The sequence below is a fragment of the Macaca thibetana genome, chromosome 3, assembly GCF_024542745.1.
Source record: "Macaca thibetana thibetana isolate TM-01 chromosome 3, ASM2454274v1, whole genome shotgun sequence".
NCBI classification, from domain to species: domain Eukaryota; kingdom Metazoa; phylum Chordata; class Mammalia; order Primates; family Cercopithecidae; genus Macaca; species Macaca thibetana.
Genome location: NC_065580.1, coordinates 59908640 through 59926241, shown reverse-complemented (window position 1 = coordinate 59926241; position 17602 = coordinate 59908640). Strand labels below are relative to the sequence as shown.

Genomic DNA, 17602 nt, shown 5'->3' with positions numbered 1-17602 from the left:
AGAGCAGTGATCTCCATGAAATACCCCTCTGTATTGATACTCATTTAATTTATTGAATAATAATATTTGTCCTGGGGAATTATTGGATTATTCACAGTGCTAAGTGGATGAAATTAGTTACAGAAAATGGTCAGTGCCTGGTGTGTATTGGGCAGACAAATATTTGTTGAATCAATGAACAAAATGCGATATATCATCCAACTATTTAGAGACAGTCATTTACATAATACTAGCCTTCATAAATTCCTTGCCTTTTAATATAAACACATATCTGTTTAGTAGCATTACTGTATAGTACATCACTTCAATTTCTTTGTTTCTAATTATTGTAGCATAGGTAATATGGGTAATTGTAAATCAGTAATTCCTTGAGGTCTTCTGTTGAAATATTTAATCGCAGCTTGTCTATAACACTGAATACTTGAGTCACAATACTAGCCATCCAGATGACAAATAGAATTACATAGATCTGAAGTACAAGCAAGGTTATGATTTTTTGAATGAGCATGCAGTAGCATTTCCTTTGTCTGTCTATAAACACCGTCTTCAGTCCCTTGTCTTCACACAATGCCCACTGCGGCAAACCATGACCTCTTGTACTCTCTTTCAATACATCAGACTCAGTTTCCAACTGTTTTAGATAATCACAACAAAGTTAAGGCATACAATTTGTTTCTATAGAACAATGTATCACAATACAAGTCCAAATAAAATGTAACCAGTAGAAATAATCATGTGTGACCAGCAAAACAATTACACCTGTAATCTGTCAAATTTTAGCTAGTTCCAGTACTCCCCATTTTTCTATATTTCACAGTATCATTCTGTGTAGCTAATTCTTACCATGGAAAACATGTTAGAAATGGTTTGCAAATTGAAAACTGTCTTTAATGGTTAATTTTTTAAAACACTACTTCATATATCCTATTGGCTGTTGTATCCAAGATTCACTAGCCCAAGCCAATCCAATACAAGGACTAAATTCTCTAACCTGAAAGTAAAATAAATGTTCAAAGTCACCTCTCGAACAAGTCACAGTAGTCACTGTTGACTACTGTAACCATGCCAGGAATGCCAGCAGCAGAGACTGCTTGTGACCTCTCCTTGTCACTGTTAAACATCAAAAGCGGGGAAGGATTCTGCTTGCTCCAACATTGAGAAGTCAACCGCTCTGTCTTACAATATAAGATAATCTAAATTTTTATAATCATATTCATTATAATACATCTTTGGCTAAAAAATGACTATTTATAACTTAACAGTCTTCCTAGGATAGACTAGGAAGTCTATCCTAGTATTGTATTATTGTATTTTTGGTAGAGACAGGAGACAGGATTTTGCCAGGTTTTCCAGGTTGGTCTGAAACTCCTGGCCTCAAAGTGCTGTGATTACCATGCCTGGCAGCATATATGTATTCCTAAGGGTAAAAGATAGCTGCACACGAATTTGCCCTATTAAGATAGTCCTCCACTGTTGTATGCATATAAGCATATGTGTGTTGAAGCGCTTACATTATTTCAAATATTTTTGAATGCCCTCTTACCACTTGTTAACATAATAATTACTGAGAACTCATAGTAAAAGTCATTTGACCCACTCCCTTTACTTTCTTTTAGATACAACTTCTTATCTAAAAGTTAGAAACAGGCTGCCTAAATGCCTACAATACCATAAATTCTACTCCCTGATAGAAGAGAGAGAAATGCAAATATCTATTAAACTGGACAAGAACAAAGCAAAAGTCAGAACAAAGTAGGAAATTTTAAGTATTGCAAAGTGTGAAATCTTACATATTTAGATTAAGTAACTGTACTGTGATTACACAGGCATAATTACCGTTAGAAGTCCGACGAAAGAGCGCAAGGCCAGAAATGTTAATGCACTTTCAAAATGCTAGTTGGGAAGACCAGGGAATTAACACCGAAGACTCTGGTTGTGTTTGCCCCAAGTGCTGGGTCAAATCACTGCTGTATATCAGTCAGTCCCACCTCCTAGTGTCCAAGAATGGCTGTGGAATTTTGATTGACACTCCTGTGAGACAGTGGTATTCCTAAACCAAAGTAAATCCTGCAACCAGTGTTTGTTAACCTCTCCAACTTTGAAAATCAGCGCTCTTCACCCTGGTTCTTTCCTTTAAAAAAGGAAACAATTATTCTGTGACGTCTAAAAGCACACAGAAGCAGTCCCCTCTCCAGGGATATTCCTTCTTTCTCATAGCAATTCCCTTGATTCATTCCATCCTGTGTCTTTGTTAGAGGACTTTACAGTCCTCCTAGGAACCACATAACAACATGTATACTGGTCTGGGAGAAGAAACAAAGCATCAGTGAATATTCCAGTTTGTGGAAAGTTGGGGATGAGGGCAACCTTGGGCAGGGCCCTGCAAGACTAACAAGTTCAGGCTTATAATAGCTGTTTTTTTGCAATATGAAAGAATTAAGCAATATTTGATGGGTACAATGTTATATATGCAACACAAATCAAACAAAAATAAATGCACCCCCAAAATAAGTATTAATTACAGTGTATGCTAAATGAGACCAGAAATCTGGCTTTTTCCCAGAACACTTAAGGCAGTCATTCTCTGAGAATACTGATAACATACATCCTCATACACTCACATACTGAATTAATATTTATCACATGGTCACTGTGTGCTCAGAACTCTGCCACAAAGTGGAAGAAAACATGACCCTTACTGTGAGGATCTCTATAAGGTACTTCAAATACTTTGATACATATTATTGTGTATATATGAGAGTTTGGTACTTTTAGTCTACTTTCATGAAGTGGACAGTTACCCTGGTTGAGAACATTCAGTCTAGAGCTGGTCCTTAGCCTTTAATAGAAGTCCAAAATTTAGTTAATTTTTATCTCTTTAGAACAGAAGATTGGCATAATAAATACTAACAGTGAGATTTTCAATAGAGAAATTAATGATTTATGAACTGGCTAGAATATTACTAGTTAAGTCTCTACTTTTACTAACAGAGTAAAAAAAAAACTACCAAGGACTGTTGTCTAAAGTTTAGGTCAGAGATTGCCTGTTGTCTAGCTATAGATTTTAGAGCATTCTTGGTTTTTGAAGTTACCAGTATTTACCAAGACAACTCAATAGTGCTGTCTAAATTGGCCTAGGTAATTAAGCGTTGCTAGGTAGTTTCAAGGAGTTCACATTCTAGAGATGCAGATTATACACAGAGGACAATTCTTTATGTAAATGCATGGGTAGAAGACCACAAAGTCTCCAGCACTAATAGGAAATGCACATTTGTTCAGATATAAATAGCTGTGACTCACAGTTTAAGGAACTTTCCCCTACTTCTGTGTAGAATACATTTCTTGTCTTTCCTTTCTTATTTTCTCACCGCAGATATCTAGATATCTAGTCCTGATCATTTAACAAATGAGGGTTCAGAGACCCCCAGAGTTACAAACACTTGTTCTAATCATCCTAATGATTATTTTAAAAAATGTAACTAGAATATTGCTTTGTTTCACTCCTTTTTCTATTTCCACTTGTTATCTCTTTTTAACATCTTTCTCCAAGTTCTGCTGTAATGTTTGATACAGTAATTGCTTTAATTTTTGGTGTATGCCATTCTTCTTCTTTGTTCTCCTTCAGCAATGCTAGTGATGTAGGATTTTTCTTCTTGGTCACTTTGCAAGCTGGGGACCCTCTGCCAGCCATGCCCCACCTGGGCCTTTCTTGGCCACACTGGCGTGTCTCAGCTTATACCAGCATTCATCATTTCCTGAGCTCTTATCTCATGCCCAAGAAGAATGAGGATATGGTGAATATTGGACGGTGAGGAGGACAGAGAATAATTTTATTGAGTGATGTAACAGGTTTCAGCAGAGAGGAGATGCAAGGGTGGTCCCCCTACCTGAAGGTGGGAAAGTCCCCCATGTGACTGGGTCTGGGGCCTTTTATGGACTCCAAATGGGGAGTGTGTGCTGATTGTGAAAAAGATTAAAGCAAAGACACCACTCAAAGGTGGGCATGACAGTGTAGAAAAACCAATTTGGAAAGGGAAGGTATTTGTAAAATAGGTGAAGGGTGGGGATCAATCAGAGGAAAGCACGCCAAACAGGAAGAAAAGTTCTCAATCTAGTCTGAGGATTTAACTTGTAGTGTGGCTTTCAGACTTTAAACTGTCTTCAGCTGGAGGTGGGATTTCAGCGGGGACCTGCCGCTATCTGCCTAGGCATTTGGCTGTCTCTTGCCACTCTCACTAGTTAACTTAATATTAAGCTCCTGGATAACCGGAATAATGTATACCTCTTTTTCATTTCCATACACTGTTACTAGTGCCCTGTTACTAGTATTAAGTTAATTTTTAAAATTATTTTGATTCTCTAGTGTTCTTTGGATTTTTTAAAATGACCTTTAAATTATTTAAATTATGAAACATAATACCTTATTTTTGTTCTAATACATTTATTTATTTCTTCCCTCACATGTGAGACAACTTGAAAAATTCTATCAAAGGATACGGAAGGGGACAAATATTTATTCAGCTATTAGCATGAGTCAGCTATCATGTTAAAGGCTTCCATGTACTATTTGTCCCAAAGCATTCTATAAATTATTGCTAGTCACATGTTTACAGATGAGATAACACAAGAAAATTTTAGGAAAATTAGATCAATGTAAACATGCCCAGAATATGGGCATCCTCTGTAGATATTGGAAGTTTGGTTTCAGACTGCTGTAATAAAGTGAATATCACAATAAACTTGAGTCACACAAATTTTATTTCCCACTGCATAAAAAAGTATGGTTACCCTATACTGTAGTCTATTAAGTGTGCCATACCATTAAAAAAATGTACATCCTTTAATTTTAAAATACCTATTGCTAAAAAAAAAAATGCTAACAATTATAATAATCTTTTTGCTGGTAGAGAATCTTGCCTGGATATTGATGGCTACTGACTGATCCAGGTGGCGGTTGCTGAAGGTCAGGGTTGCTGTGGCAATTTCTTAAAATGAGACATTCAAGTTTGCCGCATCACTTGGAAAAATCATTTGACTTTCCTATAGCATGCGATGCTGTTTTGATAGCATTATACCCAAAGTAGAACTTCTTTTAAAACTGGAACAATCCTCTCAAACCCTGCCACTGCTTCATCAACCAACTTTATGTAATATTCTATATTCTTTGTTGTCATGTGTGGTGTTATGATATATATTGGTTTTTGTCCACCTTTTGTGGTTCGTAATTCCCATAGCCCTAGTTACAGACTTTTTGTTATCAAGTATATCAGGCCTCAGAAAGCAGAATCTCCCTCCAGCCCTCCTTTCACTTGCCCCAAGGCAGGACACTAATCTTTCCCCTCCCTTCTGATTGTTAGTCTCAAGACTCCCCAGAGAGGGTCTCACTCTATATCCTGGGGGAAGGAATGCTGAAGTCAGGAAGCTTCCATAAAAACTCAAGAGGACTGGGTTTGGTGAACTTCTGAATAGCTAAATGCTTGAAGGTTCCTAGGAGGTGGCATGCCAGGAAGGGCATGGAAGCTCCGCATACCTTCCCCCATACCTTGCCCGATCCATCTCTCCATTTGTAAGCCCCACACACCTTCCCCCATACCTTGCCCCATCCATCTCTTCATTTGTATCCTTTATAATAAACCGGTAAACATAAATGTTTCCCTGACTTCTGTGAGCTGCTTCAAGCAAATTAATCAAACCCAAAGAGAGGGTAATGAGAACCCCAGTTCGAAGCTGGTTGGTATTCCTGGAGGCTTGGACTTGTGACTAGTGTTGAAAGAAGGGGGCAGTCTTGGGGACGAAGCTGCCAACCTGTAGGATGTAAATATTTCCATGTAGGTAGTACCGGAACTGAGTTGGAGGACATCCAACTGGTGTTCGCTGCTTGGTGTGTGTGGAAAACCCCCACACTTTTGTGATGATTGCTGTGGCATGAGGCAGAGGAAAAACATGGTTTAGAGAGTTTTTCCCTACACATCATGTCAACAGTGTTCATAGCATCTTCACCGGAGATTTCATCTTAAAAACAAAACAAAACAAAACAAAAAACAAAACCCAAAACAAAACATTTTCTTTACTCAATTAAAAAAGCAACTTCTCCTTCACTGAAGTTTTATCATGAGATTCCACCAATGCAGTTACATCTTCAGGCTTCACTTCTAATTCTAGTTTTCTTGCTATTTTCACCACATCTATAGTTGTTTCCTTCTCTGAAGTCTTGTAACCCTCAGTCATCCATGATGGTTGCAATCAACTTCTTCCAAACTCCTATTGACGTTGATATTTCAACCTTTCCTATGAATCACAAATACTATCAATGGCATCTGGAATGGTGAATTACTTTCAGTTGGTTTTCAATTTACTTTGTCCAGATCCATCATATGAATTACTATCCATGGAAATTATAGTTTTTTTTTTCTGTTTTGAGACAGAGTCTCACTCTATCACCCAGGCTGGAGTGCAGTGGTGCAAAATTGGCTTACTGCAACCTCTGCCATCTGAGTTCAAGCAATTCTCCTGCCTCAGCCTCTTGAGTAGCTGGGACTACAGGTGTGTACCACCATGCCCAGCTAATTTTTGTGTTTTTAGTAGAGACAGAGTTTCATAATGTTGGCCAGGCTAGTCTTAAACTCCTGACCTCAAGTGACTGCCAGCCTCCTAGTTCTTAAGTAATAAGTCTTGAAAGTCAAATGACTCTGATCTCTGGGCTACAAAACAGATCTTGTGTTAGCAGGCATGAAAACAACATTAATCTCATTGGACATACCCATCAAAGCTCTCAGATGACCAGCTGCATTGTTAATCATCAGTTGTATTTTGAAATAAATCATTTTATTCTGAGCAGTAGGTCTCTACAGTGGGCTCAAATTATTCAGTAAACTATGCTATAAACAGATGTGCCAGCATCCAGCCTTTGTTGTTCCATTAATAGAGCTCAAGCAGAGTAGACTTAGAATCATTCTGAAGGGCCCTAAGATTTTTATAATGGTTGTAAGCATCGATTTCAACTTAAAGTCACCAGCTACATTAGCCCCTAACTGGAGAGTTAGCCTGTCCTTTGAAGGTTTGAAACCAGGCATTGACTTCTCCTCTCCAGCTATGGAAGTCCTAAATGGCACCTTTTTCCAATGGAAGGCTGTTTTGTCTACATTGAAAATCTGTTGTTTAGTGTAGCCACCTTCACTAATGATCTTAGCCAGATCTTCCAGATAACTTGCTGCAGCTTCTTCACTTGATGTTTTATCTTGCACTTTTATGTTATGGAGATAGCTTCTTTCCTTAAACCTCATGAACCAACCTCTGTGAGCTTCACACTTTTCTTCTGCAGCTTCCTCACCTCTTTTACTTTCATAGAATGAAAGTGAGTAAAGACCTTCCTCTCGATTGGGCTCTGTCTTACAGGAATATTGTAGGTGGTTTAATCCATCCAGACCACTCAAACTTTCTATCAGCAATAAGGCAGTTTCACTTTCTTACCACTTGTGTGTTCACTGGGGTAGCACTTTTAATTTCCTTCAAGAACTTTTTCTTTGCATTCGCAACTTAGCTAACTGTTTGGTGTCAGAGGCCTAGTTTTCAGCCTATCTTAGCTTTCAATATGCCTTCCTCACTAAGTTTAATTATTTCTAGTTTTTTATTTAAAGTAAGAGATGTGTGACACTTCCTTTCACTTGAACATTACAGGCCATTGTAGGGTTATAAATTGACCTAGTTTCAATCTGGTCATGTCTCAGGGACTAGGGTGTCTCCAGGAGAGGTAATGAGAAAGGGGAACAGTGTAGCAGTCAGAACACTTACAATATTATGTTTGCTGTCTTCCATGGTACAGTTTGTGGTGTCCCAAAACAATAGTGACATAAAAAATTACTGATGACAAATCATCATAACAGATATAATATCAAAAAAGTTTGAAATACTGCAGAAATGACCAAAATGTGACACAGAGACATGAACTGAGCTCACACAGATGAAAAAAATGACACCAATAGACTTGCTCAAAGCCAGGTTTCCATAAACCTTCAATTTGTAAAATAGTAATAACTGCAAAGCACAACAAAATGAGGTATGCCCGTAGTATGCAGTAGGTGACCTTGAGGTTATGCATCCAGTTGGTGGTGATATCAAAGATTAGTAGGAAAACATAAGGATATGATATAGTTTGAATAGCTGTCCCCTCTGAACCCTTGTTGGAATTTGATCCCCAATGTCAGAGGTGTGGCCAAATGGGAGGTCTCTGGGTCATGGGAATGGATCCCTCATGAATGGCTTGGTGATGTCCTCCTGGTAATGAATGAGTCCTTACTCTATTATTAAATAGTTCCCATGGGATCCGATTGTTAAAAAGAGTCTGGCACCTTCCTTCCCTCTCTCTGCATGTAATGTCTGCTCTCCTTTCCCTGCTGTCATGGGTGGAAGCTTCCTGAAGCTGCTATCAGAAGCAGATGCTGGTGCCATGTTTCTTGTACAGCCTGCAGAACCATGAGTTACAAATAAACCTCGTTTCTTTAAAAATTACCCAGCCGCAGGTATTTCCTTATAGGAACATAAAACAGACTAAGGCAGAATGCATGGTAAAGGACAGGCATTTTCTGGTTCAAGTCTAAATCCTTGCCTTTTGTCAACATAAATCTCTCAACAGATGCATTTATCTATGCAACTTTGACGTTTTAAAATTATTTTTGTTATTTCCATATACAGATTTCAGTTAAAACATTTATTCACATAGTCATTTATTTTAATAATTATTCTTGAAACCAGATATTTCTGGGTCCAGAGAATTTAAAAATAAATAAAATCAATAACACCCTAGCTTAATGGTAATAAGCTTACACTGAAATTCAGAAAATTATAAACTAGCACAATAGGTACTATCATGGAAAGTTTATAGCACAATCTACAAAGCGAGAAGGTTTTAGGAGAGATGGCAAGCTCCATAAAGAAAATGATATTCCAGTCTCTTTCTCAAACAAGAATCAGAGATCAGTTACCATCTATTGGTCAATGCAGAGGAGGGATAAAAGCAGAGGATATTTCCCCATCCATAGAAAGATTTGGAATTTTTACCAGAGGCCAGGGACTTCGAGAATGAAAACATAAAAAAGATATCGTGGTTACTTCAAAATAAGTAAGTCATTTCAAATTAATTGAGCATCTGCTATGTTCAGGCATTATTAGGGAAAAGGTGTAATTTTCATCTTCCAATTCAAAAGCAATTAGTTTTAAACTGCTAAAAGTTCTATGTTGACTTATATGAAGAAGCACTAATAGAGACTAAAAATTCTGCTTCAGAGCACAAAAACTGTACATAATGCCATAAAGTGAAGAACTTACTGGATGTATTTTATAACCATCTTTATTATTTGGTAACTTTAGAGCTGACTTATATAAACATATCCAAGTTTACTTTGAAAATAATGAATGCAAAGTTAAAGGTCTATATATAAGTTTGAAAGCATTTTAATGATTTTTAAATCTAAAACTATTCAAGCTTAAAATATTAGGAAGTATTTATGGCAGTTATGAATTTCTTTGCTCTTTTGTTATGTAAACATTACAAAGACTTTTAATATATTCAATGCCTCTTACTATGGATAAATGCATATCATCTTACTGTGAATGTTAGGGGTAAGAAAAATCAAATACTTATATTCAGGTCTGAGAACATGAGAAACCCGAGATGGTGTAAATAACAGTTCGCAATAAAATAGAAAGTAACACATTCTTAAAGGAATTAAATACAGAATAGTTTTTTCCATTTGAAAGCAAAGATGAAAATATTTTAAATAAAATTTTCTTTTTCACCCTAAAACATTCTCTTACACTAATGGCTAATGCTGAGAGTGTTTACTGCAGAGCAGACAGTGCTTACCACAAACCATATCCTATTCTGAAAACACAGGACGATCTAAATTGATCTTCAGAATACTCTTTAAGTGTCACTATTTTCACAGTATTACAACTGGCAAAAAATGATGCTCTGTAAGGTTAGCTAAATTGCCCAAGGTCAAACAGTGCTGAGCTAAGAGTTAAATGCTGGCTGCTACATTCAGACCCTGAATGCAGGGTCTAAATATATATATCACACTGTAATCTATTACTATCCATATGAAACAATGTAAAAAACCAAAGCATTTATGAAATTTATAAAAATTTTAACAATATTCATGAAAGAATATGTATTATGCACGACAGAAAATGGTAATAATCTTTACATAAATGGAATAAAATTCTGTCCTAAACTAAGTAATTTTTGCAATGAATTTAGGCATGACCAACTTTTGGTACTTCAATGTCTTATCAGTTTCACCTTTCTCTAATGACAATGCACTAGAAGACCGCAGCACAGATATAATTGAAAAGAATGTCATAGCCAAGTGAGAAACAGAAACTTCAGCATCCAATGTATATTTGAAGAGTTTGTTTTTCTCACAGCAATTTTTTTTTCTTTTTTTTGAGTGGAGTCTCGCTCTGTTGCTCAGACTGGAGTGCACCAGCACAATCTCTGCTCACTGGAACCTTTGCCTTACGGGTTTAAGCAATTCTCTTACTTCAGTCTCCCAAGTAGCTGGGACTACAGGCACCTGCCACCATGCCAAGCTATTTTTTTTTTTAATTAGAGATGGGGTTTTGCCCTGTTGGATAGTCTGGTTTCGAACTCCTAACCTCAGATGATCCACCTACCTCAACCTCCCAAAGTGCTGGGATTATAGGCGTGAGCCACCATGCCTGGCCCTTCACAGCAATTTTACTTTTTAAAAATTATTTGGAGGATACATATATTTCATTTTTAATTTTTTTTTAACTTTTAAGTTCAGGGGTACACATGCAGGTATGTTACATAGGCAAACTGTGTCATGGAGGTTTGTTGTACAGATTATTTCGTCACCCAGGTATTAAGCCTAGTACGCATTAGTGATTTTTCCTGATTCTCTCCCTCCACTGTCCACCCTCTGAAAGGCCCCACTGTGTGTTGTTCCCCTGTGTGTGAGGATACATATATTTTAATTTTCAAAAATTGAACTCATGTAAATTAGAATAGGACGTACTGTGACAGAAGTTACTTCCACTCTTTCCACCTCATCTCTCCTCACTGAGCTCTGATTTTGTATTAGATATTTCATGTCTATGTGATTATGAAACCTCTCCTAAGCTACACAGGTTGAATATTGATTAGTCTAAGCCACATTCTGCTTGATAATGAGATGTATACCAAGTAGCTTGATAATGAGATGTATACCAAGTATCTAACAAAATGCTGACACTGAGGCATAAAAACAAGTCAGCTACAGAGCTGCAGTGATCGTTTTCTGTTTTAAAAGACTGAAAGAAGACAGAAATTTGTTTCTTACTGCTGTTAGGCATTGTTATATAAAGACATGATCCTTCCAACGGCTGTAGTCACTTTGTACTTTTAAGATAACAGTAAGAAAAACCAACCGAAAGCCCTACGAAGTAATTAATATCAGTGAGCCTAAGGATGATTCCAAGCTGGTTAATTCAGTCTATTGACTCCTTATTATATGAACAACAAAAAAAGTCCCTCCGAAACTGCTTTTTTTTGGATTGTTTTGTTACTTGCAGGCAAAATCATCCCAACTGGTCACAACTGTAGACTTAAGAAAACGCTTGAGATTTATTCTCATAGTATTTGTCAAACAATAAATATTAGAAAATAATTATCAGTTTACCAAACGCTAACTTTTCTCCAGAGTAATCACTTTAAAATATTGGACTGTCATACCATCTTGGTAACACAATTATTTGCTCAAAGTGCATATGTGTGTGCGCGCACACACACACACACACACACACACACACACACGGTCCCCAACTTACAATGATTCAACTTACAATCTTCTAACTTCACAATGATGCAAAAGCAATACACATTCAGTAGAAACCATAATTCAATACTACATTTAATAAATTCCATGATATATTCAACATTTTATTCTAAAATATGCTCTGTATTAGATGATTTTGCCAAAATGTAGGCTAATGTAAGTGTTCTGAGCACATTTAAGATAGGCTAGTCTGATCTTTGGTATTCAGTAGGTTAGATGTGTTAAATGCAATTTTACAATGATATTTTCATATTTTTAACTTTAGTAGATTTATTGGGATATTACCTTAACATAAAGTCAAGGAGTATCTATAGAATCAACTCTAAAGAACAAAGAAATACCATAAGATTTCCTATTGCTTAGAAAGATAGAGTTCTTTAAAGGAAGAAAATGATATCTGTTAAGGCTTTAAAAACAAATAAAAATTAAATCAAAATTCAAAATTAAGTCCAAGCTTCTATCCTTCCTAAAAACAGAATTATCCTCACAAAGGAAAAGTGAAATATAAAATTAATCAATCTGAACCAAAGAAAAGCTATCATGGAAACCAAGAAAGAGTCTTCCATTTGTTTTGGTAAGACTATTAGAGAAAACTCCAAGAGTTTTCATGAAGCTTGCCACCTTAGAATTTTTTGGGAGAAATTACGAAGAGTAAAGAAATAATACGATTCCAGGCTGTGAGTTAAGAGAAAGGAAATGTGCTAAAGAACTAACTTGTTTATTCAAACACGAACTGACCTTTCCTCATACTCCAGACTTTGAGCATGACACTGGCATACAAAGATGAATAAAATATGGTCTTGAACAGATTGTGATTTTGTTGATAGGAGATAGATTGCAAAATAACAGAAGGGCTTCAATGGATGAATAGATATTTTCTAATCACAGAAGATGGAAAAAGGGCAATGGAAGCAGAAAGAACAGCATGCATAAATTCAGAGGCAAAAAGGAAGTGATATGCTTGCAAAAGTACAAAAATTGTTTTCAGGGAAGTGGCAAAAAGTGAGGAAGATGGGTGGATACCAGACCTTGAAGCCCCCTGCATGATATTCTAAGGAGCTTGAACTTTATTCTGTAAGCAGAATAGAACAATTAAGTAATTATAAGTTGGGGGAGTGACGGGATACAAGTTTGTACTTTTAAAAGGTCACATGAAAAGCAATAAATTGGGTTGAGAAATTCAGCTAGATGACTAATAAATGAATGCTGGAAAAACACAAGACCCTGAACTAAACTTGTATTCAGCCTAATGAAGGGAATGTGATCTCATTCTAGGCAAAGTTTGGATTAACAGGGAACATGCTTGCAGTTTATAGTGGCAGCCATGGCAAAGAGGGCTGTAAAATTGAAAAGCAAGCCCTAAGAGTCATTATCACAAGTGGGAGAAATACTTTTGGTTAGCGTTCATCTTGATGGCATTCTGGAACATAACAGCAGGGGTAGATAGAAGAGAAGTAATGAAAATTGGATATGTCCCTATGCAAGCAGAGGGGGAAAAAAACACTAAAGGTCAAAGGAACAAAGAACTTAGCATTTCTTTTATATTGGCATTAGTTGAAGTGACAAATCCAGTATAAAGCTAACGAGTAGCAGAGCAAATAACAAAGGCACCCACAGTTTTCAACTGATATCAGGAAATATTTAATCCCGCAATTTCCCACTTCACATTATAAACTGGTATATTGGAATTGGGGTCAGGAATCCAGATTTGGTTTCCAAGGAAGGGCAGAATCAGGGAAGTACTTCAGTGTCATGGTGGGGAATTTGAGGGAAAAATGGAGCTGCGAAGCAGTAGCAGCAAAGATGAAGACACAGAGGGCTCCCTTGCAAAAAACCCCACAGACTAATGAACAAGAGACATTGATAATTTCATTTTTATTCTGCAGTCAGGAACTGGACTTAAGTAAAGAAGAACCTAATCAGGAAGAAGGAATGAATAAACTAATTGTACGAACCTGCTTTTTAGTGAACATATGTATAGATTCTCTTGTTGGCCACTGGGTGTATAAAATGTAAATACATTATGATGGTCTAAAAATGTAGGACAAAGAGTGAAAGAGAACCTATGTCTAAACCCAGTGGAAAACAAGGAGGCTCTCCAAGAAATAATCTGGGTAGTTTTTGCAATTAAAAACAATCACCATTGTTTCTCCACAACAGGAATGTGCTCTGCAGAAACAAGGATTCGATGTAAACAAAAAAGAGAATGATGCCCATTTTATTCTGGTATAACTTATACAAGTAGTTTAAGAATATCTGTGATGTGTTACAAGTTTGTGGAAAAACATCAAGTATAGGAATATTTCAGGTAAGAAAGCTGATTGGCATTAATGCTCTTTTATTTTCATTTCAAATAGATAACTGCTGCTAAGCCGGGCATACAAAATATCCCTTTGACTTTCAGAAAAATAATAAATGTTTATCTGCAACAACTTTTCAGACAGTAATATTAGAGTAGAGACATCCAAAAGCATATTAGCTAATTATATGCATTTGGTTCTGTATAAAATAGATTCCAAAAGTACTATCTTAACTTCCCAAGTAACTAGTAGATATTTTATATTTATTGATAGTATTTACCTTTTATTACTGTTAACAAGGAGTCAACTCGGTTATCAGGATCCTACTCTTTTTTAACTTTTGAACCATTCAAATTTAAGAATCGGCGCGGGGGCTCAAGCCTGTAATCCTAGCACTTTGGGAGGCTGAGACGGGTGGATCACGAGGTCAGGAGATTGAGACCATCCTGGCTAACACGGTGAAACCCCGTCTCTTCTAAAAAATACAAAACACTAGCCGGGCGAGGTGGCGGGCGCCTGTAGTCCCAGCTACTCGGGAGGCTGAGGCAGGAGAATGGCGTAAACCCCGGAGGCGGAGCTTGCAGTGAGCTGAGATCCGGCCACTGCACTCCAGCCTGGGCGACAGAGCCAGATTCCATTTCAAAAAAAAAAAAAAAAATCAAAAGTGCTGACTAGACTTAAATAAACCCCATCTCTTAGGCCCATGACAAGCATCTCTCATCTGTAAAAGATTCATGCCTCTTTGTCCCATTAAAAGTTAAAATTTTTAACTGGGATTTTTACTTCTTAACTACAGTTTCCTGTTCAGTAAATTATTTCTGGCTCACATAAAACAGAGCTACATGTTTTATTCCAAAATAGGAAAGATGAAGCAAGATCTTGTGAAAGGATAGACCTTAAGGAGGAAGTGAAGAATGACATCTTTCTTGGTTTAGATGATATCTTTAAGAGTAACTGAAGGAACAAACTCTACAAAATAGAATCGAAGTAGCTTATTAACAAGATACTATGATAAATACAGCAGAGGTTAAAACACACTATTTCTCTTGTATTGCCTTTATCATATTTTAAGACCGACCCCCACCTCCCTGCAAAAAAAAGAATAGAGAAACTTAATTTTACATACGGCACTGAAACTTTGAATTTATCATGCAGCTCATGTTTAAAACGCATATATGTATAATGTAAATAAAGTAGTACGCATATGAATATTACAAATGTCTTAACTATTACATTACCATAAAGAAAAGATGCTTTTTCTTTGTGTGACTTATGGAATCCAGTTAATTTATAGCCTTATCTCTCCTTGTCTCTCTACCACTACTTCCTCTACAGATTTATGAGAAGTTACAAAGTAGATTATTACCATGGGATATTTGTCAATATTTCTACTCATTTTCAATCCATATACTACCTAAATATATGGAATATTATTCAATCACAGACTTGAATCACTTACTAGATTTTTTTTTTTATTTAAGCAAAGCTTATGAAAGTCTGAATTCTTAAAAAAATGCTTAGTGGATGTAAAGTGTTCTCACCACAAAAATAATAGCTATGTGATATAACACACATGTTAAGTAGCTAGATTGAGTCCATTCCACAATGTTTATACATTTAAGACACAGTGAATACATACAATTATATCTTCAATGTGGAAAATTAAAGAAATAAAAATGACAAAAGAAAGTCTATGGTTGTATAATAGAAAAGTCAGATTATCTCTTCTATTTCAGGTGATAGCTGGAATATCTAAATAAAAAGTTGAGTATATGTATTTAACCACATTTGTATAAATTCCACAGAGGTGCATATTTTCAGAAATACGTTGTAAGATAATTCCCAACTGCAGGATTCTACGATCTGATTAGCATGCTATTCATCTATATACTAAGTAGAAAGACCCCTTAATTTCTTCATAAGAAGCTTTGAGTAATTAAAATTTCATTTTGTTGTATTTTATATGTGCCAATGGCATTTTTTCATTTATATAACAAATTAGCTTTTATGGTATATGTGCAAAGAAAAGAATCAATTCCCCCAAACAATTTGTGCACATTATCATTTTTATACACAGATTGATCTCTTGGTTTTTCAGGTTGCTAGCATAACAGGAATGATATTTTGTACTAAAGTACTCCATGTATTGAGCATATTATAGAGCTTAAGAAGGACATTTAAAAGAATCTTATTTCAACAGTCAAAAGTAGTAGAAATTGGATTTCAAGGGTGCACATTTAATTACTGAAGTAGCAAAGAACTTTGTAATGTAAAGAGAAAACAGCCCCTCATCCAGGAGCTGGCCTGGTATTATGAGTTAGGTCTTGCTGTTTCTGGACGTAGGTCCAGCACTCACTGCTTGGCCTTGGTGTTTGTTCTGCTGAACACAAACAATTCACAGAACATTTACTTTAGATAACACCATTCTGTGATCATGATGAGTCAAGACAAAATGAGACCCTTTTATGTCTGAACCCAGAATGATTATGAACACTGCCCAAGCCACAGATACTACACATTCCCTTCCCACTTACTATGAGTGACTCTGCTTCTTTATCAATTACAGCTTCAGCTTCAGTCTAGTCTTCCCTTGTCCTAGATAAGATTAAGGCAACCAATCATAAGATTATCCTGCCTCCTGACAACATCCAATTCAGAGTAAACCTCTATTTCCTTCAGTATCACCCCTCAACCCTCCCCAGTCAACAACCAAAGTCCAAATTCTAGAATAGATTTTTCCTAATATCTTCTTACTGGGTCACTGTCAGTTCCCTATGGTACACTTCTCTCTCTTTGCAATGAGTAATGAACTTGTCTCACTACAGGTGTGTTCCTGTTGTTCTTTGGTTAAATAAATGACATTGGCAGTAATAAAGCACCTAAGAAAATTGGCTCCTAACTCCAGTGCTATCAAGAGGCTCTGATGTATATGCTGGCACGATCTCTCAGAATTTTCAAGATGACTAAAGAGAAACTCAAAGAAGAAAAATTAGAAGATGCTAGAGTAATGAGAAACAGGAGAGATTATTATGGATGTGCAAAATGACATGGGACAACAATTTTGAGGTTAGAGCTTCTGTGTCATGTATGGGAGAAAGAAGCAGGCCGAGACAAGAAACATGGCCAGGTCAGAATACGGGGGCAGAGCATCCACTGAAAGGCCATGAAACACCCAAGAGCTTTATTATAATTCTGTTCAAGGCAGGGCACAGTGGCTCATGCCTAAAATTCCAGTGGATTGCCGGGTCCAGTGGGGAGGACTGCTTGAGGCCAGGAGTTTGAGACCAGCCTGGGCAACATAGAGACCCTGCCTCTACAAAAAGAAACAACCACAAAAATTAGCTGGGCATGGTGGTGTGTACCTGTAGTACCAGCTTCTTGGGAGGCTGAGGGGGGTAAGATTACTTGAAGCCGGGAGTTTGAGATTACAATGAGCTATGACTGTGCCACTGCACTCCAGCCTGA

The 17602-nt window shown here is 36.8% G+C and overlaps 1 protein-coding gene across 6 annotated transcripts in view; it reads right to left on the bottom strand.

Annotated features, from left to right (window-relative positions):
- Window positions 1-17602, bottom strand: part of CD36 (CD36 molecule) — a 77356-nt gene that overhangs the window by 50936 nt on the left and 8818 nt on the right. For 2 of the 6 annotated variants that reach the window (XM_050785232.1, XM_050785233.1), the window contains exon 1: window positions 1837-1965. The exons of 2 other annotated variants lie outside the window; for them this stretch is intronic. The gene's annotated coding sequence lies outside the window, so the exon portion shown is untranslated. Of the gene's footprint in view, window positions 1-1836; window positions 1972-16671; window positions 16733-17602 lie in introns of those variants that run through there. 2 more of the 6 variants (XM_050785235.1, XM_050785229.1) reach the window with 2 other exon arrangements.